This window comes from Hipposideros armiger, unplaced genomic scaffold (genome assembly GCF_001890085.2).
Source record: "Hipposideros armiger isolate ML-2016 unplaced genomic scaffold, ASM189008v1 scaffold_82, whole genome shotgun sequence".
Lineage (NCBI taxonomy): Eukaryota > Metazoa > Chordata > Mammalia > Chiroptera > Hipposideridae > Hipposideros > Hipposideros armiger.
Window position 1 is genome coordinate 1,447,660 of NW_017731432.1, and position 23,700 is coordinate 1,471,359.

At 45.9% G+C, this 23,700-nt stretch overlaps 1 protein-coding gene across 6 annotated transcripts in view; it reads right to left on the reverse strand.

Annotated features, from left to right (window-relative positions):
* HIVEP3 (HIVEP zinc finger 3) overlaps positions 1-23,700 on the reverse strand; it is a 437,965-nt gene that overhangs the window by 63,892 nt on the left and 350,373 nt on the right. The gene's annotated exons all lie outside the window — the stretch shown is intronic.

Sequence of the window (23,700 nt, forward strand, 5' to 3'; positions counted from 1 at the left end):
ACTATCTGATCTGCCAAGCAATAGCGGGGAGGATCATTCTGGAAGGCTCCTCCAGCTTTGCAGTCCTTCCTTGTCTGGTCAGTGCCCCAGTCAGAACAAAGGAAAATGTAAATAAAACAGGAAGTCAGGATGGTGGGATGGAAAAAAACACTGGCATGCCTATCATAAGGACTTAGATAGTGTCTACTGTTCAGCTATACACTCATACCTGAGCTTCATGGCAGTCAGGGAGAAAAGAGATATGGTTCATTACAGAGTCCTTATAACCAGAAAGGAAGAAATATCTCAGTTCTTTGCAAGAAACAAAGGGTTATTGGAAAGAACTTTTTCATGTGGTACTTCAGAGAGGGGCCGTGAATGACGCATGAGATCATCTGTGTCTTCAAATGACATCCCTCCAACAAATGCAGTGATTGGTTGTTATCAATGGAAGGTCACAACTCAGCAAAGGCTATTCGTTGAGCAGTCAAAGGCTGTCTTTGCCTCAGGCAGAGAAGGCATCCTTCCAAAGCAGGGTTAATGTGAGGATGGCAGGGAAACCTCATTTCATCATATTACCATCAGTAGGGGAGCCATGTAAGATATCATGCAAACTGGGGCACATTTGAGAATGAAAGATGCATTACTAATGGTTATGGAGGAGCAACAGGAATAAATCAGGGCTTTCCCAGGCAAACGGGGACAAGTGGTTACCCTTACAATCAATATTTACCTTGAGACTGAAACCAGGTACAAGTGCTGACTCTGGGTATCGGGTACAAACTTTTGATCTTTGCTATGAGGACTGAAATTACACTGTGGTCTCCTAATGGATTCTTAGAGATTGGCTATCTAGGCCAATCCTCTCACTTGACAGATGAGGAGACCACACCTAGAAGGATGATGTGATTTCTCCTAAAAATTGCACAGTGATGGTGGCAGAGCTAGACATCTGTGCCTCCTGAGCCCTGGCCAGGGCTTGTCCCCTGCCTCAATGAATCAATACCCTCTATGACTTCTGTGGCACAATGGGCACTGCAGTCTATGGCTCTCAATCTGTGGAAGCACTGGTGTGGCTCCAGGGACATGGCTGTATCTTCAGTGAGGAGTGAGCACAGGTGTCTAGAGGCTTAACAGCAAAGGAGGCCTTCCAACGGATGTCCTAACTTCGCTCTAGCTGCTGAACAGAAGAAATGGGGGGGTCCATCCTGGTGGCATCACGCCAGGCCTTACCTATCCAAGCTAAGGTGAGCAGAAGTGCTGAGTCATCTAAAAGTCAGACAAGGCTGACTGACCACGTCACTGTACACCTGAAGCTGAATAATATTATATGTCAACTATAATTCAATATATATATTGTCACGGGATATGGGGTATAGTATAGGGAATTGAGTCAATGGAATTGTAACAGCTGTATACGATGTCAGAGGGGCAATAGATTAGGGGAGGGGGATTATCACTTTGTGAGGGGTGAAATGTATAACTATTACATTGTTTTGTACACCTGAAAATACTTTTTAAAAAATGTGTAATAAATAAATAAATAAAGGTCAGACAAGGCAGATGTCCTCTGCAGTATGGGTGAAGGACTGTTCTCCAGGCTGGTCAGGAATTCCCTGGCCTGGTTGCACCTGTGTGGGGGAGAGGCCCTTGGGTGCTGGGTATGGATAATAAAGGGTTGCCTATACTTATTATTTCTATTCACCCTTTCATGCAAGGATCTCAAAGCACCCCCAAAATACTAGCTAGTGGTAAGCTTTGCTTCTTCTGATGGCTTGACCGTGTGGTGAATTATCACTCTGAGTGGGGGTCAGTTGGTCAAGGAGGACCCTACATTGTCCAGTCCTGCAGTTGTCCCTTCACTAATTCTCAAGACTCTCCAGGGGCAGGTGGAGAAGCACCCAATAGCTGGGGTTTGGGGCAATTCCCAGGCCAGGTGGGAGGGACGGAGTGGATGAGGAAGACAGTCAGGTGACTGTTGTATCATCAGATGACACTCTGGGCCAGCATGGTCTGCCTAAGGTCAGTAACTAGCCTACACCTATGAGCTGGGCCCGGTGCTCCCCGGGGAGGGCCCTCTGAGCAAGGAGAACCAGCACACGTTAGCACTGTCGGCCACCCAGATCATGGAGTCAGTGGGTCTGGGGGCTAGAAGGCCCACTCCTTCATTCTGCAGGCAGAGCACCTGGACCATGGCGGGAAACGACCAGCCCAGGGTCACGCCAGTTCTCAGATTCCTGGGCCAGTGCTCCCTGCTACCCTGCCCCATACCTCATGACAGATTTTAGGTTCTTAATACAAGAGGCAGTGGGAGCGGGCAGCTGGAACCAAGGGTGCAGACGTGGGGCAACAGGAATTAAGAGGACTTCAGCCTTGGAATTGATTACAGTTCAGATTGGCATATACACTTTGTCACTTAACTCTTCAGCTCCTGTAGAAGGATGGCTTCTAATCACTGTGACCAATGACACTAAGACAATGGCCCTTTTCTATCTGCTGTGCTTCTGAGAGTATGTGCAAAGTTTTAATGTAAATATGAAGTAACAGAAAAAAAACCCTGCTTCTCCAGAGAATTGGTGAGGGTACGTGTAAAAGTCACCAGTGACATGAGGTCAGAGGTAGAGGGTTTTCTTGACAGGGCCCAAGAGCGGGGCCAACATGGGCCCGAGCCTCAGGCCCAAGGTAGGCTGGACGTCTTCTGTTGATGGTGGCAGAATGGCCATGGGGTCCATGTTGTCTGCCGCTGAGGCCAGAGCCCCAAGAGTTTTAATTTAGAAACCAGCTTAAAACCATGAGGAAAACCTGAGTTTCAAGTGCCGGTTGACTAACATATCAGACAACGTAGTTTCCACTTCTGGAAGCTTCCACAAGTTTAGCTGTTAGAACATCTCAACAGGGAAGAGAGCAGGGTCCTGGGGCTGGAGCCATGAGGACCCCAGGGGAGTGGGCAGTGATGGAAGAGCCAACAGGGCAAGGTGGCTCAAGCTCTGAAACCAAACTGGAAAGCACGGTCCACATCCAAGGCATTGGGACATCATGGCTGTAGGCCAGAGTGGACACCCCAGAGGGCTTTACCAGAGGGGAGATGGGAGATGGCTCTATCAAGAGGATGATTTCACCAGTCCTGGCAGGAGGCCAGCTTGAATCTGCCCTGGGCTCTGGACTAGGGAGCTTGGTCACCAGCCAAGTTAGATAAGATGAAGGCAAGACAGACACAGGGGGGTCTGAATAAAGTTCTTGGCTTGTAATTTACACACAGACACACACAGATACACACACACACACACACACACACACACACTGTGCCAAAATATGGTCAAAATTTTACTGATAGTAATAAAACATGCTGATCTTAAAAACACCAGGGAAGTAAGCTTTTCTCCTCACTTTAAGAGCCGAAACCCAGTGCAGAAGGCCACAGGCTGGACAGGAGGCAAACAGTAGTTCCATTTAATGATCCAACACAAACCCCAATGCCCCTTCCAAGAATCTTTGTGTGCGATACTGTATGTGGTGTGTGTGCAAGATGGAGTAGAATTTTTCACCTGCAAAGAGAAGTAAAAGTAACTGTGGGCTCAGATGGTGCCGAGACAGGTGAGATGTGGGGACGTAGGTCTGGAGACTAACAGGGAGAGGTTGTCAGAGAGCCACGAGGACACCTTGCCAAAGAGAGTGGCCAAGGCCAAGTGGGGTTCTGGCTGGGAAAGGGGAATGGGGCAGAGACTGAAAATGTCTCCCACTCTTTTAATAATCGAAGCCCGCAAACTTCAGCTGGGTTTATGGACACCTAGCTAGACTGTATTTCCCGCGCTCCCTTGCAGCCAGGGCCGGCCAATGTAATGAATGCAGCTTGCAGGTTACAACCAGAAAGAAAAGGACCCACCCTCCACATCCTCAGTTTTTCAGGAAGGAACATGGCTGCAAGGATGGTAGGGCAAGAAGACTGGAAGCAAAGTCATCTGCCCCTGAGAGCGAAATACACCTTCTATCTTGCGTTAAGCCACAGTTACTTGGTTCCTTTTGGGGCAGTCAAACAAACACACTCACAGGGGATTGGAGTACAATAGTGGTCGTGGGGAGGGTGAACACAGCCCAGGCCTGAGGACACTGGAACACAGGGAAAGGGAACAACACAGACTACAGTTTAGGTTTAAAGGACAAGATAGGCACCTGTGGTGAGGCAAGTGTCCAGTCACTAAGGCAACACACCACACAGAGATTCCAAAGGCAGCATCGCGACTCAGATAGCTTGTATTTGAATCCTCGCTCCTCCACCTTCTCACTGGAAATTCCTGGAACCTCTCTAAGCCTCAGTCTCCCTACCTGTAAAATGGGGACAGTAAACGTGCCATATGTGGTTTAAACTGAGTTAATCCATATAAAGCACTTACTTTGCATAGTACCTGGCATGTAGTAAGCATTCAAGAAACAATGGTAATCGTTATTATTGGGGAAAGTCTTTCTGTTTGAGGGGTTCCATGGCCTTATGGAAAAGAGCCCTGGTCTGGGGTCCAATCCTGGCTCTGCTGCTTTTAGGCCCTGGGTTGTCATGAAGATTAAGCTATAATGCATGGAAAGTACCTGGCACACAGCTGGTGTACAAGAAATGAGAGCAGATGTTGAATCTGCAGGTTAAAGCAGGGCCTCCAAAGAAGCCAACATGATGCTGAATCAGCCAGGTATGGGTACAGGCTTTCTAAGTTCCCCCAGACAAGGGAAGCATTGGTTCCCAAGCTGGGCAGGGCTAAGTGGTCCCAGCTGTGGGGACAGGAGCCCATGTAGGAGATCAGGTGGTGACAAGTCTGATGGGTCAGACTTTCTGGGACACTTTTCCGATTGAATGCTTCATACCAATCCAGGGCTCAAGCTAGGACTGAAGACACTCATAGATTGAAATAACCTCAGTCTTGGTGCACAGCTTTCCCCAGTCAGCGGCAGTCACATGAGATGGCTCGCCTACTGAGGCTGGAGATTTTAGAGCCTCCACCTGGTCACTGGGATCCTGTGGAATGACGACTGGTTAATGAGGCCCATGGGAGAGCAGCTCTTGGCAGGGTCCTGAATTCTGGCCTCCTTTATGACTGATTGGTTAAGTTGCATAAGCCCAATCCTGTCCTCAAACTCACTGCATTTTTTTTTTTTTACCCATCATTCCTATTTGCTTCTGGGAGGAAACTGAGGCCCAAGGAGAGGCATGACCTGCCCACAGATAACCAGCCAGGAAGTGTCCAGGCCAAACTGAAGAAAATCCTTGAATTTTTCAATTCTCAGTGTGGGGCCAATTTTTCTCAATACAGGTGATGCTTGACCCTGACTCAGCCTCCCAGGGAGCTCCCCAGGGGTAGACGGATCCCAGCTGTAGGTAGGATGGCACAGGTGGTGGCAAGGAGGTGGAGCACTAGGACTCCTCACCATGGCTGGGCTGCCTCCCACGGCCCTCCCCACCTTTCTCTGTGAGTTTCCTCCAGCAAGGGCAGAACAATAGGCCTGGAGCCCAGTCACCTGTAGCAGGAAGCTCCAAAATGCTTGGCAAGTCACTTCCCTCTCTGGGCCTCAGTTTCCCCTTCTGTAACGTGAAATAGTTGGGCTAAATGACCTCAAGGCTCGCTTCCATCCTGACAATAACGGATTTAGGATTCTAAGATCAGGTGGGAGCATGCCCAACTATGAAGAACACTGGCCACGTTTCCTAGTTTGCTCAGGTGGGCTGTAATTGAACTGGGGAAGAGTTCTACAGGACAAACAAAGCCTCCAAAGCCCATCAGACCTAGGTCAAGGTGAGTCTATAGCTAGGGATATGTGCTGATGTTTGCAAAAGGCACCCCTCCCAGTGGGACTGGCTGAGAGATGGATTGGCAAGGTCAGGCCTGCCGGACCCTCCATCAGTCCTGTTGGCTACCCTGGGGAAGCATACTATGCCAGCCTCAGCTATGGTTGTTGACATCAACCAGCACTGCAAATGCCATCGGTTAAAGCCCTGTCTCTCCCTCAGCCAAATGCTGGACTCACCTGTAGGAGAGTCTGACCAATCAGGGCAGGGTCTCCCATAACCTCTGACCTACCAGCAACCAGGGGGGCTCAGGGCACAGAAAACTGCCCCTGCCCCGGGATCAGTGTGCACCCCTGCTCTCCGGAGCTTGTTGCCCAGGCCTCCTGGACACTGGCTCCAACTGTCTTGACCCTGGCCAGGTCCTGACATGCTAGTCCCTCCCTCAACGCCCTGCCCCCAACCATGTCTTCATCTCCAAGACTGGTTGTTTCGGCTCCCTACATCTCCTCTGTGCTCACTCCAGGGGCTCTGGTCCAGACCCAAAGATATGTCTAGACCAGAAGTTCCAATGACTGGTTACAGGACAGAAAGGCTGGAGGCTTTTATCCTTTTAAAATTTTTTAAAAAGGAAAATGTACTTGAAAAATTTTAAACCATTGTAGAATTGTACTTGCCCTGCCCCCCCCGTCCTCCCATGTCCTTCCTCAGAGAAGCTACAGTTAAATTAATATGTTCTTCCGACAGCCTAAGGCATTTATATAAATATATGTGTGAATATTGGATTTTTATATAAATGAATAAAACATCATACATCCTGATCAGTGACTTGCTTTTTAAATAACAAACAAACAAAAAACCTATGCATGGATATCTAGGTTCACCTCACTCTTTCTGGGAACAGCATAGTATTCCATTTGGGGCTGTATTCAAATCCAGCAGTGCTTTATTGATGGGATATGAAGGTCGTTTCCAGCTTTTCATATTCTAAGAAATGCTATAAAGAACATCCTCATGTGAGTATATCCACAGGATAAATTCTAAGAAGGGAAAATACTTGGTCAAAGGTAATGTACCTTGAAGCATTTGATGGGTACTGACAAATAGCTCCCCCAAAAGCACACATTTATACTCCCACTGATTGTGTGTGAGGGCTGTTTCTCCACACTTCTTTCTATCTGGAATATAACCAATTTCTTTAATATTAACTAATATAAAAGGCAAAATGGTTATATGAGCTTCCTATTGCTGCTGGAACAAATTACCACAAACTTAGTGGCTAAAAACAACACAATTTATTATCTTACCGTTCTAGAGGTCTGAAACGGGTCTCGCTGCACTAAGATCGAGGTGGGGCCATTTTTCTTTCTGGAGATTCTAGGGGAGAATCCACTTCCTCACCTTTTCCAACTTGCATTCCTTGGCTGCTTGCATTTCTTGGCTCATGGCCCTCTCTATCGTCAAAGCCAGCCGTGGCCGGCCACATCCTTCTCACACTGAGCGACACTAACACTGACGGCCCTCCCTCCCTCTTTCATTTATCAGGACTCTTACAATTGTGTTGGGCCCACCTGAATAATCCAGGATAATCTCCTATCTTCAAACCCTTAATCACACCTACAATGCTTCTTTTGCCATGAAAGGCAACCTATTTACAGGTTTCAGGGTTTAGAATGTGGACATCTTTGGAGATCATTATTCTGCAGACTACAATGGTATCTTATTTTTTATTTTTAAACCTGTTTTCCTTCATCTCTAGTGAGGTTTAAATCTTTGGGGCCCCACACTGTCCTGGGGTGGGTTCAGGGCCAGGGCAGGACTTTCCACATGTTCCCTGTTAGGCCCTAGAATGACAAGAATAAGTCCCACACCGTGAAGGCTAAGTTGTGCCAAACAGATCTAACAGAGGTGGGGCCAGTATTGACCCTTAGAAAGCAGGCAGAAGGTGAAATCTGGTCCCACAGGGAGGCCAGAGCATGCTACTGGGCTGGATCAGGCTTCTGGGGTGACCAGCCCCTCACACCCTCTGGCCTGGATTCACTCATAGAAAACAGGCACTGCCTAGGGTCTGATGGATTGCCTACATTGGGAAAAAGTTCTCCACTAATCCAATAGGTTAAACAGTGCTGCTTTCCTGAGAAGCTGAGGTGTCTGCCATCGGTCAGGCCTGTGGCTTAACCATGCATCAGCATCTTCCTGCCAAACTTGTCTTCCCCTGAACTGGGCAGAGATAGGACCTTATTCATCTTTGTATTTCCAGTGCCTGGCATTGGACCCAGCACGGAGTAAAATACTGCAAAAACTTTTAAATACTTGAGTCTACCCATGCCCAAACTATACTAAATATTCATACATTGATCTTCACACATGTCCCCTTTTTGCAGATAAGACTGTGGCTCAAAGAAGTGAAGCTAATTGCTTTAGATGATACAAGAAAGGGCAGCGGTCGGATGTGAGCCCTGAGTGCAGTCTACTGCCTAGAAAAGCCCCAACAGTACTGACCTTGGCCCAGATGGAGTCTGTCTTCCTTCCCAGCACCCCAGCTCCTCCAGTACGTCTTCCCCGTGAACTCCAACCATCTCCACTTGCACCAAAGTCTCTTCCCCATGTGCAAATCACTCTGCATGACCCTGCTAGCCTCAGCACTGAGTTTCTTAATAAATGCTTCCTCCCGCCCACCTCCCCCAACCATGAGTGGTGGATTATTCACTATCTGGGAGGCTCCCAAATCACTCCCCTTGGGTGACTGTGGCCTCTGCATTCCTACTTTTCCTTTGTCTCCTCCCTCCCAATCCCAAGACCCAGCCAGGGTTTGGGAGTTCTACATACTGGTTGAAAAGCAAATTCTATTCATAACAAGAGAAAGCTAGGCAATCCTGGGAGAGTTGTACCTGGCTGGTGTTTGTCTTCCTGTTAGAGATCCCAGAGTCCAAGGTGGAATTGACATTCACTGGGGAGGACAAAGCTTCCAGCGACATCCCCGAGGAAAGCAGGAACACGTTTCACAGCCAAGACTAAGCAAAGATGCAGCCAGAGCTCCATTCTGCCAGACCCTCGAAAGCCCAGACTTAGCCCTGATTATTTGTGGTTGTAATAACTCGGGAAAAGATGGTTCTAACCAATGCCGTGTCTAGTCCAAACAACTGAACTTAATATGTGTTGGGGCTGTTTTGAGTGTTTACACAATAACTCTATCCGGCAGGGACTATTATCATCTTCATTTTACAGATGAGGAAACTGAGGCACAAAATCACAAAGCTGGCAATGGCAGAGCTGGACCTGGGCCAGCTGGGTGACCTTTGCAGTGGAGACTGCAAATGTCATTACCTATAGTTTACCTATCTCGTCATTAATTTATATCTATCTTGTTCCGGTGAAGATTAGAAGAAGGTTCTGGACACCTCTGAGAACTTGGTGAGCATCTGAACTTAACTCAGTCGACTTATCTTAAATGGGCCAGGAAGTACCTATGGGTGAAAGAGCTTAAGTAAGAACAAAGCCTGAGATGAGAGTCGGGCAGGGTCAGGCAACTTGTCTTCTGGCCATTTGCATCCTACCAGTCTCTCATCCATGTCGCCTAAGGAGACCTGTGCTCCACAGCTGTTGCAGTGGCCTGCTCTCTCATCAGCTTCCAGCAGCTCTCCAGTGGTTCCTTTGGTGACATTTAGTCCCCACACAAATGATTTTTGTACAGAAGGCACACCTGTCTATAAGCTTTCTAGGTAAAGTTCTTCAGTCTACTATGACAGGCATTACACAGAACATGCTATAAAACACACACACACACACACACACACACACACGAATAAACTATATAAGGACAAATGACCAAGGAGACTAGGTGACATGTACAGTGCATTACAAAAGTGAACAACGACAAAGTGAGGGATTACTTGTGGTCTCCACCATTCTTGCCATGTGGCAGGATGGATATAACTATGTTAGTAGTGATACTGGTAATATAACTAGCAATGGACTAGTTATAATGACCACTTTGAAGTCCATTTCATTTATTCACTCGGTCATTAAGCATTACGTGGACCTTCTCAATGCCAGACCAGTAATATGAAAACAGACATAAATTACAGACTACTCTAAAGTTGACTGTGTGATACCAATGTAAGGAGAAACAAACAAACAAACAAACAAACAAACAAACAAATCAATGGAAACAATAGAATAAGGTAACAGATTCCCACATTTATAGTCACCTGATTTATAATTAAGGTGTTATTGCATTTGATGGGGAAATGATAACCTTTTCAATAAACAGAGCTGAAGCAATTAGATATCTAAAAGAGAAAAAAATGAAGTAGGCCCCTACCTCACACCATACACAAATATTAATGTGAAATGGATGGTTGGCCTAAATACAAAAGATTAAAAAATAACACTTGTAGAAAAAAGCACAAAAACATGTCTTTATGAACTTGTGTCCAACAAAAATTTCTTACACAGCTCACAAAAAGAATAATCATATAATCATAAAAGAAAGAATTGATAAGTTGAGCTTCATTAAAATGAAAAAAATTCTGCTCATCAGAAGATACCAGCAATGGAACTAAAAGATAAATCACAGGTTGGGAGAAGATATTTGCAATACATTTTGACAAAGGACTCATCAAGAATATAAAAAAAAATGTATAAAAATGAATTTTAAAAAGGCAGACAACCCAATTACCTTTTGGCCAAACTTAACTAAAAATGGACCAAAGACCTAAATGTAAGAGCTAAAACTATAAAACTCTTAGAAGAAAACATAGGGAAAAAGCTTCATGATATTGGGTTTACCAATGATTTCTTGGATATGACACTAAAAGCACAGGCAACCAATGTAAAAATAGATAAACTGGACTTCATCAAAATCTAAAACTTTTGTGCATCAGGTGACATAATCAACAGAGTGAAAAGGACATCTGCAGAATAGGAGAAAATATTTGCAAATCATATATGTGATAATACATTAATATCCAGAATATAAAAAGAACTCCTACAAATCAGGATCAAAAACCAAACAACCACATCAAAAAATGAGCAAAAGACTCATTTTGAATAGTCCTTTGAATATTTCTCCAAAAAATATATACAGATGGCCAGCAGGCACATGAAAAGATGCTCAGCATCACTATTCATTAGGGAACTGCAAGTCAAAACCATGAGATACCACCTCACATGCACTAGGATGGCTACTATAAAAAACAAAAACAAAAAACCCAACGATCTCTGCCCCTTGAAAATAACAAGTGTTGGTAAGAATGTGCAGAAATTGGAACCATTGTGTAATACTAGTGGGAATATAAAATGGTGCAGCCTCTATGGAAAACAGTATGGTAGTTCCTCAAAAAAAAAAAAATAGAATTACCATATGATCTAGCAATTCCACTTCTGGGTCTATACTCTAAAGAACTGAAAGTAGGATCTCAAAGAGATATTTGTATGCCCAACGTTCATAGCAACATTATTCACAATAGCCAAAAGGTGGAAGCAACCCAAGCGTTCATAGACAGATGAATGGATAAACAAGATGTGGTATAGACATACAATGGAATATTATCCAGTCTTGAAACGGAAGGAAATTCTGACACATTCTACAACATAGATGAACTTTGAGAACAGTATACTAAGTGAAATAAGCAAGTCATATAAAGACAACTACTGTATGATTCCATTTATGTGAGGTGCCTAGAATAGTCAAATTCATAGAGACAGCAAGAATGGTGGTTGCCAGGGGCTGGCGGGGAGGGGGTGGGGTGGTGGTGGAGAGTCAAGTGGAGTTGTTATTTAACGAGTATAGAGTTTCAGTTTCAAAAAATGAAAGCATTCTGGAGATTCATTTACAGTACACAACAGCGTGAAAACCACCAAACTTAAAAATGGTTAAGATGATACATTTTACGTGTATTTTACTACAATTTAAAAAGATGGCAAAAGATTTGAACAGGCACTTTAAAAAAAGAGGTTATCTAATGGCTCATAAGCATATGAAAAGGTGCTCAACACCATTCCTCATTAGGAAAATATAAATTAAATCCACCACATATTCACCAGAATGGCTGACATGAAACAAACAAAATGACACCAAGTGTTGGCAAGGATGTGGAGCAACTGGAACTCTTGTACATGGTTGGTGGGAAGTTAATAGACAACCATTTAGACAATTAATTGGCAAAATCTTCAAAGCCAAATACACACCTACCCTATGGCCCCAAAATTCCATTCCTAAGAACATATCCTACAGAAACATACATATTTATCTTCCCGAAACCACAAACAAGAATGTTCATAGTAGCTTCAGTCATGATGGCAAAAACTGGAAACAGCCCAAATGCTAACGACAAACAGGATGGATAAATAAACTGTGGTCTATTTATTAAAGAATTATCACAGAGTAATAAAAAAGAACAAAGTACCACTACAGGCAAAAATATGGATGGATCTCACAGATATAATCAATAAGCAACAGAATTCAGACACAGTAGACTGTTTACCACATAATTCCACTAAACTGAAGTTCAAAAACAGGCGAAACTAATTTTATGGTATTGGAAGTCAGAACAGTGTTCAGCTCTGGTGGGGCAGGCGGGAGCTTCCTGGGATGACAGAAATGTTCTACATGTCAATCTGGTCACATACATATTACATGGGTGTATGTATACATGTAAACACTATTTGACTTGTAAACGTATGCTCTGTGTATATAATTGTATTTTTGCTGTGCTTCAATTAAAAAAAAAGATATGGACTTTGCACTTAAAAAATACAAAGCCTAAATAAGGAGAGAGATACAAACCAAAACAGGTAATAAGACGTGGTAGATGCCATGATGGAAACAGGGTCAGCATACACTTGGGGGTGGGGAAGGACGGCTGAGGAGGGTAGGATTTAGAGACGGCACACGGGGCTTGAAGGACAGATGGAATTTCACCAAGCAGAAAAATGGACTAGTGTGGGCAAAGGCAGGATGATGCTGGGAGAAACCCTGAGTGTGTGAGGAGGCAGGTAGTTCAGTGTGGTCAGAGGGGCAGGTGTGCAGAGCACAGTGGTGGGAGATGAGGCTGACAGCATGAATCAAATCAGGCTTCAGATTTGTTTATTTAAATGAGTTCCCCATCAACATTTGTTGAGTGAAAGAATGAGCCTTCTCACAGTCATGACACATCTAATGCCTGGAGTCCCAAGACAGGTGTACTTACGTGGCAGCAAGTACTGATAAGATACAGCACTGGGGTGGTCATGGAGTTTGCTTCTTCTAAAATTCATTTCCCCAAAGTCTGATGTCTCTCAGGCCCCAGAATTTGAAACCATCATCATTTATTTACGGTACTGATTCTGCTGTAAAAGCTGAGGGATTATTTTTTATATTTACCTTCTCCAACTTCCTCCCACTCCATCTCATCATATTTGATAGTCATAAATATTTGGTTATTCCGGAAGTTGCCTTTAACATCATCAAATAATATACTTAAATTGCTATTTCCTGGTCTGTCAACTCTAGACAGTAGCTGTTGGACTTCCTGCTATGAAAAATGAAGAAATTTGTCCACCTTTCCTTTTTTCCAACTCTTTTCCCCTGTCCAATCTTCAAATTTTTGTCACTAGCATATTATTACTCTTACATTGCCAAGTTTCATAACATTTACATTCTCTTCTATATTATAGTCTATAGATTAATTCTAAAAATTGTAGCTAATAAACAGTATGATTGTGAAGATATTATTCCCTAGGGAACCACTTAGTATGAATGGACCCAAAAGAAAGAAATGTAATTCCACATGACTGAAACTTGGTCACAAGAAGAAAAGTCTTCCACAAATCAACAACCAAGCAATTTTCCTATAGTGTTTATGGCTTCCTTTACTTCTTCTTGAATCTTATGTCATCTTTTTGGATTCCTGTTTTGATTGATAGAACTCCAGGAGGGGTTTTTTTCTTCCCCCCAGAAAATACAGATGACCAAGTGATAAATTTTCTGAACTCATACACATACAAAAGTCTTTATTTTGCTTTCACAGTGTGAGGGGATGGAATTCTTAGTTTAAAAATCATTGTTCTCCAGACTTTTGAAAGCACTGTCCCACTGTCCTTGGGCATCTTGTGTTATCAATGAGACATTCTGATGTAAGCTTTGATTCTCTCTGGAAGCTTTTTTGTTTTATCCTTGATGTTTTAAAATTTCAACAAGATGGGTCTAAATGTTCCTTTTCACTAACTCTGTCCTGAATTCAGTGTGCTCTTTAATTTTAAAATCTGTTGTGTGTTTCTTCAACTGAGGGAAAATTTCTTTTGTTATATCTTGGACTATCTCTCCCTGTCCCTCTCTCTCTACCACTGTGGTTTCTGCTGCCAGATCTCCTATTTGATGGATATTGAACCTTCTGGACTTATCCTCTATGGGTCTTAATTTTTTTCTCCTGGATGTCTTGCTCTACATTCTGGGATGTTTTCTTTTCTTAGCTTTAACATCTAGACCAGCAACCTGTCTTCATCCATATCCATTGTGTCATTCAGTTCATCCATTGATTTCTTTTTTCAGAGTCATATTTTTAACTTTCAATATTTTCTTTTCTCTGATTGCTCTATCTTCATAGCAACTGATTCATTTCTATGAAATGAAATCATCTCAATTATTGTTGAAGATACTACTAAGGATAATTTATTTTAGGGTTCTCTTATATTTGAACTGTTTCCTTTGGAATAACCTCTTCTTTCTTTTTCTGTTTTTCTATCTTAGGCCTTCTCTTTTTGCTACTGGTTTTCTTCTAATGTTTGGTGATCCTGGTTGTACATACCGTATTTGCCGGCGTATAAGACGATTTTTTGGCCCTGAAAAATATACCTCCAAGTGGGGGGTCGTCTTATACGCCAGGTACACTTCAGATAGACTGCCCATAGTGCTTGCCCCGTGCCATAGTGGCCTCCCGATGCCCGCCCACTTCATTCCACATACCGTTCAGGCATCAGCAGCGCTGCTGGGTGTATGCTCGGCTGTTATGCGATTTTGCTGTTATGCGATTTTACCAACACTCGAAAATCGCACACAGCTGACCATATAACAAACTCTGTATTTTGAGTGGAAATGTGTTAGGGGGTCGTCTTATACGCCGAGTCGTCTTATACGCCGGCAAATACGGTACATATTTATGAATGAAGGGCTATGTTGTGAAGTTAGTATTAATATATGTGTTAGGATACAGGTTCTACCTCCTGTAACAAGGACGACTGGAAGAGTGGCTTAGATAAGAGAGAAGTTGATTTCTGTCTTATGTAACCGTCTGAGTGTAAGTGGCCGTGGGCTGATAGGGTTGCTCCACAGATGTGGGTATCTTTGATCTTGCTCTTCTGTCATTCACAGTATTTGACTTCCATCTCCACCATCACATCCACATTCTGGTTGGGGGAAAGAGAAAGGGGAGGGCAAGACTGGTAGTTGTATGTAGGATCTGGGCTCACACCAGCCACAGGCCATACCTAGATGCCAGGTAGCCTAGGGAATGTAGTCTTTAGCTGGGTGGCATGTGCTCGGCTAAAATTTCCATCACTTCAGAAGAAGAGAAAAAGGATACTGGTGAAACAATAAACCAAATAGGGCTTCCTGTGAGGTCTTTGGCCTGTTTTTCTGACAGGTTTGCCCTTGAATGTGATGATGGAGTGAACTCATTCTATGGGAGGGTTCTATGTACAAGGGTGTAGCATTATGACAGCAAGTCTCCCTCTAAGGATTATAGAGAGAAAGCCGGCCAGGGGACTCCTGCAATTTCCAAAAGAAGGGCTTTACTCCTTGGTGGACACAGTGGTGGACTTCACCCGAGGCAGCACTGCCCGTGCTTCCCTGCTCATCCCCTCCCCACACAGTTAGCTGGGAGGTCTGGGTCTCCTCAGCTGGGTTCCTGTCTCAGACGCTAGCCCCGTGACTTTCCTTAGCATTTCCTGGGATTTGGCCTGACACTGGCAGCCTGCCTGGATAGAAAGTGAGAGGGGTTGAACTACACTTGCTCTTCTGAAAAGTTCTTTAAGAGACTGTAACCTTGGCAGTCCCTTCCTGGTTCTATGTTTTGTTGGCTCTCGGCTTGAACTAAGCTTGGGTTTTCTGTTTGTGGGATAAAAATCACTTAGGCCTCTGGGGTCAGACAGTAGGCTGCCGTGACTTCTGCTCTGATTTCTCTGTTGGTGCAATCTCGTGGGCTTCCTTTCTCCCTAAGACTTCCTAACATTTTTGATCCACAGACAGCATTCTATTTTGTTGTCCAATATTATATCCTCCTTTCAAAAATGGCTTTCTCTGTCATCTGACAATTCCTAGGAAAGGCATGGAGGTGGGCACTTGTGCTCTGCAGTTAGGAAATCACTGCACTGTGACTCATTGGCAGAGAGGCCACTCTGCTTTCCAGGATACTGACACACCAGGAGGGACGATGGGCCCTTCCAGCTGAGGGCCATCATCTTTGGGTTCCACAGTGTCTGCCCTGGTGGAGTCAGGGCAGGCAGGTGGCCCCAGAGCGTGTGCTCCTGACTACCTCATCATGTGACCTCCACGGGCAGCACCCACGCAACTAATCAAGGAAAGAAGGGAACACTAGAATTTTGCTCCAGGTGTACGGGGTGGACCCAAGCCTGGGGATCTAGAGACTTGGCTTTGCACCTGCTTCACGGGGCTACCTGGGCAACTCACCCCTGCTCTGTGCTGCCCGCTCCCATATTTGAAAAAGAGTGTACTGACCACAGTTGGACTCTGGGAGCTTAGCTGCCCTGATATTCTGGATGCTTCTGCTACCTGGCCTGAGTCCACCAGCTGACCTTCGCTGAACCTTCCACCTAGGTCTGTGTGCATATGGACTCCCCCCTTCTTGACATTCCAGGCTTTTTCTCCAGCACCTGGCCTCACTTCACCCTCCTGCCTGGCTGTGACAGTCCACCCCGCGCCCGCCCCGACACCTCTCCAGCCTCCCCACCTCCCTCCTCCCCACTCCCTCTCATCTGCGTTTCAACTCCTCCCCACCCTTTCTGCCTCCTGGCCATGGTTCAAGCCTCTCCTTCAGCCCTGCTGCCTGGTCCCTCTTCTCTTCTTTGTGGAGCCAAATTCTACTTGTCACCCTGCCAACTTCTCCCTGGGGCCTCCAATGTCCCAGATGGAACCAATTTTCCCTTCCTCTGGGGATGTGTTTACACCTCTATTGCAGATGACAATGATGACGATGATGATGATGATGATGATGATGATGATGATATCACCTTTTTTGGGTGCCGTGACGATAGCTCACCAAAGGCTTTCACAGTCCCCATCTATCTCATCTAATTTACCAGGTTCTTCCCTGCAGAGACAACCTGCTGTTTATGCTCCACCTCCCCCCATAGACTGTAAACACAATGTCTGAACATCACTTCACAATTGAAAAGCTCTGGGAAGGGCTTTATCATCTCGTTTTGCAGATGGGGACACAGAGGTTCATGAGGTTGCGGGACTCACCCGGTGACCAGGCTGGAAAGCGGCCAGGCTGCATCCACAGCCCAGGCCTCTCATTCTTAGTGCCATGCTTCTCGAGGAGGAAACCTTGCTCCCTAAGCCTGCACCCAGCACTTGACTCATTTCTGTCTTCCCACCCCATCCTCAGTCCTGGCAAATATGGTGTCCTGAACTCAGGGAACCAGGAGGGGTATCATTGACATAAACAATGAATTCACCAAGGCCTAGAGTCACCCTCCTAAGCTCCTCTCTCCAGAGCCAGCCCCCTTCCCCACTCTGCATCTTTGCACTTGAGACAATGGGCAGAGGTGGCTTTGACAGCCTGAAATCCTGGCACCTTTTTCCTCCACCCAGAACCTCAGAAAACCCAACGGCACTTCTTTGTCCTGCCGAATGGGGCAGCTTCTGCTAGTTACCGTCCTTGCCAGTCCAGCAGGGTAAGTCCAGCACCTCCTCCCGGGATGCAGCCCTAGGAGGCTCTGGGGCAGCTAGCGGGGGACTACAGGGCTGCCTGACGGGAGTAGTGGAGGGTAGCCCGGCTTGCTGGGTGCTCAGTCATCTCCCTGGGTGCCAGGCAAGGCACAGCCCTGCTCACTGGCCTGCAGGGATCCCACTCCCTGCCCAAGAAACTAAGTCCTTCTAACATGTGATGGTCCTCTCCAAATGGCCTTCCCAGTGGGTTTTGGCCCAAGTGAGTGGTTTCTCTTTCCCAAGCGGGGGTCACACCCCTGTCTTCCTGCCCAGGTCACCCATTGCTCTCCTGTCTGTGACAACGACAGCTGCCAATTCTTGATTGCTTACTATCAAGTTTTTGCAAAGGGCTGGACTTGAGATGCTAATAGTTTCCTACTGAGAGTTTCACATGTCGCATCTCCATCTGCAGACTCTAGAGAGCAGAGGCTGTGTTTTTATCACCTTTATACTCTCTGTGCCTGCCCCACCATAGACACTCATGGGTATTTGTGAGTGAATGAATGAATGAAGTTATACTTGTAGGAAACCTAAGTGAATGGATAGTTTACAGAAGTCACCTTAATTTGTCTGTGGAAAAGGGGGTACATTAATTTCTGAAACTGGAGAGTATAATCTGTTAATGAATAGGATTTTCTAAATTTTGAGTGTCTCTCATAAACATAACTTTTGGAATCCGCTATATTAGATGGTGTCTAGCATAATTCACACATACCATAAAACACACCCTTTTAAATGTACAATTAAGTGGTTTTTAGCATATTCACAAGGTTGTGCAACCATCATCATCATCTAATTCCAGAAAATTTTATCACTCTAACAAGAAACCCTGATACCCATCAGCAGTCACTCCAGGTTCCTCCCCCTGCCCCTCAAGTCCCTGGCAACCACCAATTTATCTACTTTCTATCTCTATGGATTTGCCTATTCTGGACATTTCATATACATAGAATCATATTATATGTAGCCTTTTGTGCCTGGCTTCTTTCACTTAGCATGATGTTTTTAGTCATTTGCTTTAAAAATATCAGGCTTTCATGATGTTTCTTGGACTACCCTGGCCCCCAGGGGTGCTGAGGCCATATTGCCTATAAGATCATGTAGGTCAGAGCCAGTCGCTATGAGCAGACAGTATGGGGGCTGGGCAGTGTGGGAGTCAGGTGGGAGAGCGTAGTCACAGCAAGGACAGCCTGAGGCCAGCAGCAGAACCAGTAGTTAGAAACTAATCTCACATGGGGACTGCACTAGAGTGTTCCTGGGGGGGCTGGGAGAGCCCAAGGGAACAGCTGCCTGCAAATCTGGCTCTCAGGTGGGGTGAGAGGCGTGTCAAGGCCGCCGACTCTGGGCCTTCCTTTCTGAGTCTGAAGGGACAGTCCCACGTCTGAGGTGGCCTTAAAGCTCAACAGGAAGTGTGGGTCCCCAGGGCTTGACTGGATCAGAACAGGCAATAGCCACCTCAATCTCTTCACCACCCTCTCTGTCTAACCCCGGCATCCTGCGAGCTGGGAAGCAACTCCTGGCAGGAAATCCCACAGGCTGAGCAGAGCCAGGAAAGCACGCTTTGGTCTTAGGCAGTGTGTGTCTGAATTGATTACTTAATTAATGAGTTAAATCCCTTTCTGTTGTTCAACAATTTTAACTTGCTGTATCATACAGAGGATCTGAAGTGGCTTATAAAAACAAAATAGGAGCACAAATTCAAAATGACAAATATACTCAGGGGAGGTGGAAGACAGAAAGGTGGTCTAGACCAGAGGGACAGGTGAGCATGGATAAGTCGTTTAGAAGGCCCCATATATGGCTCTATTTGGGCCCTGGGATCAGGGTACAACTTCTTGGAAGCTAAAAAAAAAAAAAAAGGACAACACAGTTCGTCGCACTTTCTCGGTGTCCTGACGATAAACACACCTGCTCCTCAGAAAAAGCAAAGCTCTCCTTGGCACTAAGATCTGAAGGGAATTTCTCTCCTGCTGTTTTCAATAGGGAGCCATTCATTAAGTCATTCCTCCAGTGCTTCTTGGGCTACAACGTGCCAACACTGGGCTGGCTCTGCCAGCGTCAAAGATGCCAGGTGGGCTCCATCCTTTACACCATTAGTGCTTGTTTGGGAAACACTCTGCCATTTGGTGACCACCATTTCAAGTTTTGCCAGAAACATGTACCATCTGCACTGTTATGTATGTAGTATTTCAATTTACATTGATTTGAATTTGACCTGTGAAAACATAGCCTTGTCCTAAGCCATAGGGCTCATAGGTGGAACTGCCAACTCTAGGTTTTCATTGAATTAAAGAAATTATTATTAAAATAAAGAATTTCACCCATGCTCCCCTAAAATCACCTCATGTTCTATAGTGATTTGTGCCCTGCACTTGAGAGATGAGCCCCTCACCCCCCATGCACTGGGGCATGCTTCTCTTGAAGGATGACAAAGCTCCGCCTCACCTCCTCCGCCTGACAGAGTGATGGAGCCCCAGTTACGGCTCCCCATCACATACCATGATCGTAGAGCTGGAAAGGCCCTTGAGAAGCATCCTGTTCAAGTACCACGTGTGACAGATGAAGACTCTGAGGCCCAAGGAGCAAAAGGGGCTTGCCCCAAATCACAAGGCTAGCGACAGGGCAGGTGTCAAGACTTCTCCCAGCCTTGCCTTCGTCACTTCCCTGGATGGCTCAGTGAACATTTATTGGGTTGTCGGAAAAGTCATGACGTATTTTTTCTACGTTTTTCATTGCAAAAGTGCGTCATGACTTTTCTGACAACCCAATAGATAACCAAAGACTGGAACTCACCGAAGGAGTCTAAGAGATGGGCCGGGGTCTCACCCAACCCTGCGGCAAGCCCCGTGAGGGCAGGAACCGTGTCTGTTTTGTTCACCAGGGTAAATACAGCATCTAGCACTCTGCCTGGTACACGGTGGAAACTCAGAAAACAACTGTGGGATGTTAACGCTAAGTTCAGGACGACGGTCACCTCCGTGGGGGTGACCTTCAATTGTGGAGGGTTACGCAGAGGCTTCCACTCTATTTGTTGAAGTCTTTTTTAAGTGGGGTGGTGGGTTACTGCTGTTTGTTATATTTTCTATTTTGTTGTTGTTGTTTGGTTGAAATATTTTTAAAAATTTAAATATATTTGTTAAATACATGAATAAACCTAATATCCCTTTAACAAGTGTGTTTTCTCCCTGCCAATATTATACTCTGTGCCCCATCTCAAGTGGCTTTAACTCAAGTGGAAGAAATGGCTCCGATTTCCATGACAGATACAGCCCTGCTGGGGGTCTACTCAGCTGGGCACCTCTCCCTCCACTGCCAAAGTCTGTGGCACTTGGATGGGGAATCGGAGCCTAACTGAGGCCATCTGAGGCAGAGTCCATTTCATACAGGACCACGGCATTGCTGGTGTGGCTCACACAAACCAAACCGGGTCTGAGAAGACACCTGGAGAACCCCACTGGGTCTGCGTGGACTCCACGCAGCGAGTGCTTCTGTAAAACCACGTACTAACCATTGTGTTTGTTCCCCACCTGCACAAAGCACTGGCCTTGGCATCTCTATTTTGTGAACAACAGACTATTCTGTTGGGTCAAATGCCAGGCTAGAATGTATTCCGACATTGCCAAGATGGAGCCACAAAGTTTCAGAGCCTTGGGGTTGGAAGGGACCTCCAAGGTCATTGGCACAAGCTCCCAGGTGAGCCTCAAGCCTCCCTTAGGGGCTCCTCTCAGGAGGCCACTCATGCCCTGGGGCCGCAGTCATCACTTTTCTTTTTTTTGCAAGAAGATGGAAGAGGCATTTTTTGTTTTTATAAAAATGGAATCACCCCATGTACATTTCTCTGCACCTTGCTTTCCTCACGGACAATCTTTCTAGGTCAAAGGCCAATGTTTTTTGAGAAGTTAGAACATACCAGGTACAGTTATAAGCATCTCACATGCATCAAGCCTACATGACAGGCACTATGATAATCCCCACTTTACTGAAGTAAAGACTGACGATCAGAGAGGTTACATAACACAGCTTGTAAGTGATGGGATCCAGATCTGAACCCTGGCGGTCTGTCTGCAGAACCTGCGTCCCTAACCACTGCACTTCACGGCCTTTCTAAACAGAGACGGGGTCTGTGCCGTTCTTTTTAATAGCTAAAGGATAGGTCATGGTTTGGATATAACCCTTTCAAACTTTCCCTACTGTTAAGTTTTCATATTTTTTCTTTTCTTTTTTTGGCACTAGAATTCTGCAGCATACATCCTTTGTACATATAACTTGACAGACTGGTGCTATTGTTTCATAGACTGGGTTATCTGAAGTGGGACCATGGGTCAAGGGCATGTGTGTTTTGGGTTTGAACAGCTCTAGGGCCTATTGTTTGCGGTGTCTTCCTAAGGATGAGCCATGTGATTTGCCCTCACTGGTTTTGATTCTGCCCCGAGGACACACCTCTGACCCCTCCTTTCCAGGACAACCCTTGTGATAACCGAGGACAGTCTTTGCTTCCCCAGTTTCTTCAAACATCCCTCTGACAACATGGCTGGATGTCCCCTACAGCTGGTCCAGACACTTCGTGAAGTATAGCACCCTCTGGGGTGACCTCCCCACAGAGAGACACACGCGGAGAGGGATGGTTTCATTCTCATGGCCATGGCGCAGTAGAGGAGATCCAAGAAGGCCGGGTTCAGAGTTCTTATCTTCAGCTCTCCCCAGATCGCATACATGCCTTCTGAGAAAGAGGCCCTTGGAAGGATATTAAAGACCAAATTCTATCCCCACACAATAAAAAAAAATGAAGCTCATTCTTTACTTAGAGAAGATGCCAATGATTTGCGAGCCAGACAAACCTTCCTACATTTTCTAGTTCAATGCATTGTTTACAAAAGAGCCCTGGAAAGCAATGACCAACCCAGGCTCGTGCATTGGGTATGCGGCAGCATGTTCATGAGCTGGGAGCAGGGTCACTGGGGGGTGCTTTTCTCCAGCTCCCTCTGCCTGTTGGTTCCTAGTAACCGTCTTACTAGAAAGGCGTAGTGTAAATATTTTGCTAAGCAGCCAAGAGAGGAAACTTACCCAGGCTGAGCTGCCCTGTGCTGGGCGCTGGCCACGACACAATGCTCAATGAGGGCCATTATCTATGAAGGGAGGGCTGTTTGTTCCGCTGCGGGTCGGTGCCAGAGCCGGGAGCCACCAGGCTTGCCACTCTGGCTGCCACACAGAAGAGTCTCCTTGCGCTCAGCAGACTCTGTGGTTATGCAATGCCGGGCCAGGAGGTTAACTCTCCCCGGACAGGAGCCGAGCCTTGTTCCTTCCTGCCTGAGTATGTCCATCTGAAAATGCTCAAAATTGAGGGCCTCAGTGTTTGCAAAAAATGCTTGAGCCCTGAACCTGCTGGTTTATTCTAAAGGGTGTTGTGTGCCCATCCCTGTAGCTCCTGGCACCCTCCTAGCGAGGCCCTGGGCCCCAGCCACGGTGTCTGCCCACGATTCCTCGGGTGTCACTTATGAGCCTTGCAGTCCTGCCTCCCAGCCATTCCCTCTGCGTGGAAGGCACCTCGCCTCCTTTCTCTGTCAGCTGTGTCTAATCTAAGGTCCTCCTTTCTTAAGCATAAGTTCCATCTCGCATCCTCAAAGCCTTCCCTGACTGCCCCAGCCATAAGTGACCCAAGCTGAAGGAGTGTTTTCAAGCCGAAAGAGATCTTGCAAGTTATCTATCCAACTACCCCATTTTCCAGATGAGAAAACTGAGGCTTAGAGAGGTTAAGCCTGAGAGCAGAGTGAGTAAATGCAGCAGCAGGGCTCTCTTCTCTAAACTCTTTCTCTTACACCTTGCATCCCATCTGTCAGTGGATCAGGCCAGCTCTGCCTTCACTGTACCCAGAATCCAACCCCACCTCTATAGCTGCCACCCTGGTCGGCAACACTAGCACCTCCTAACGGTGGCACCAGCCTCCAGCTGGTCTCCTGTGCTGCCCTGGCTTTCGTGCAGCGTGGTCTCCATACACAGCCAGGGGGCATTCCTCTGCTCAGAC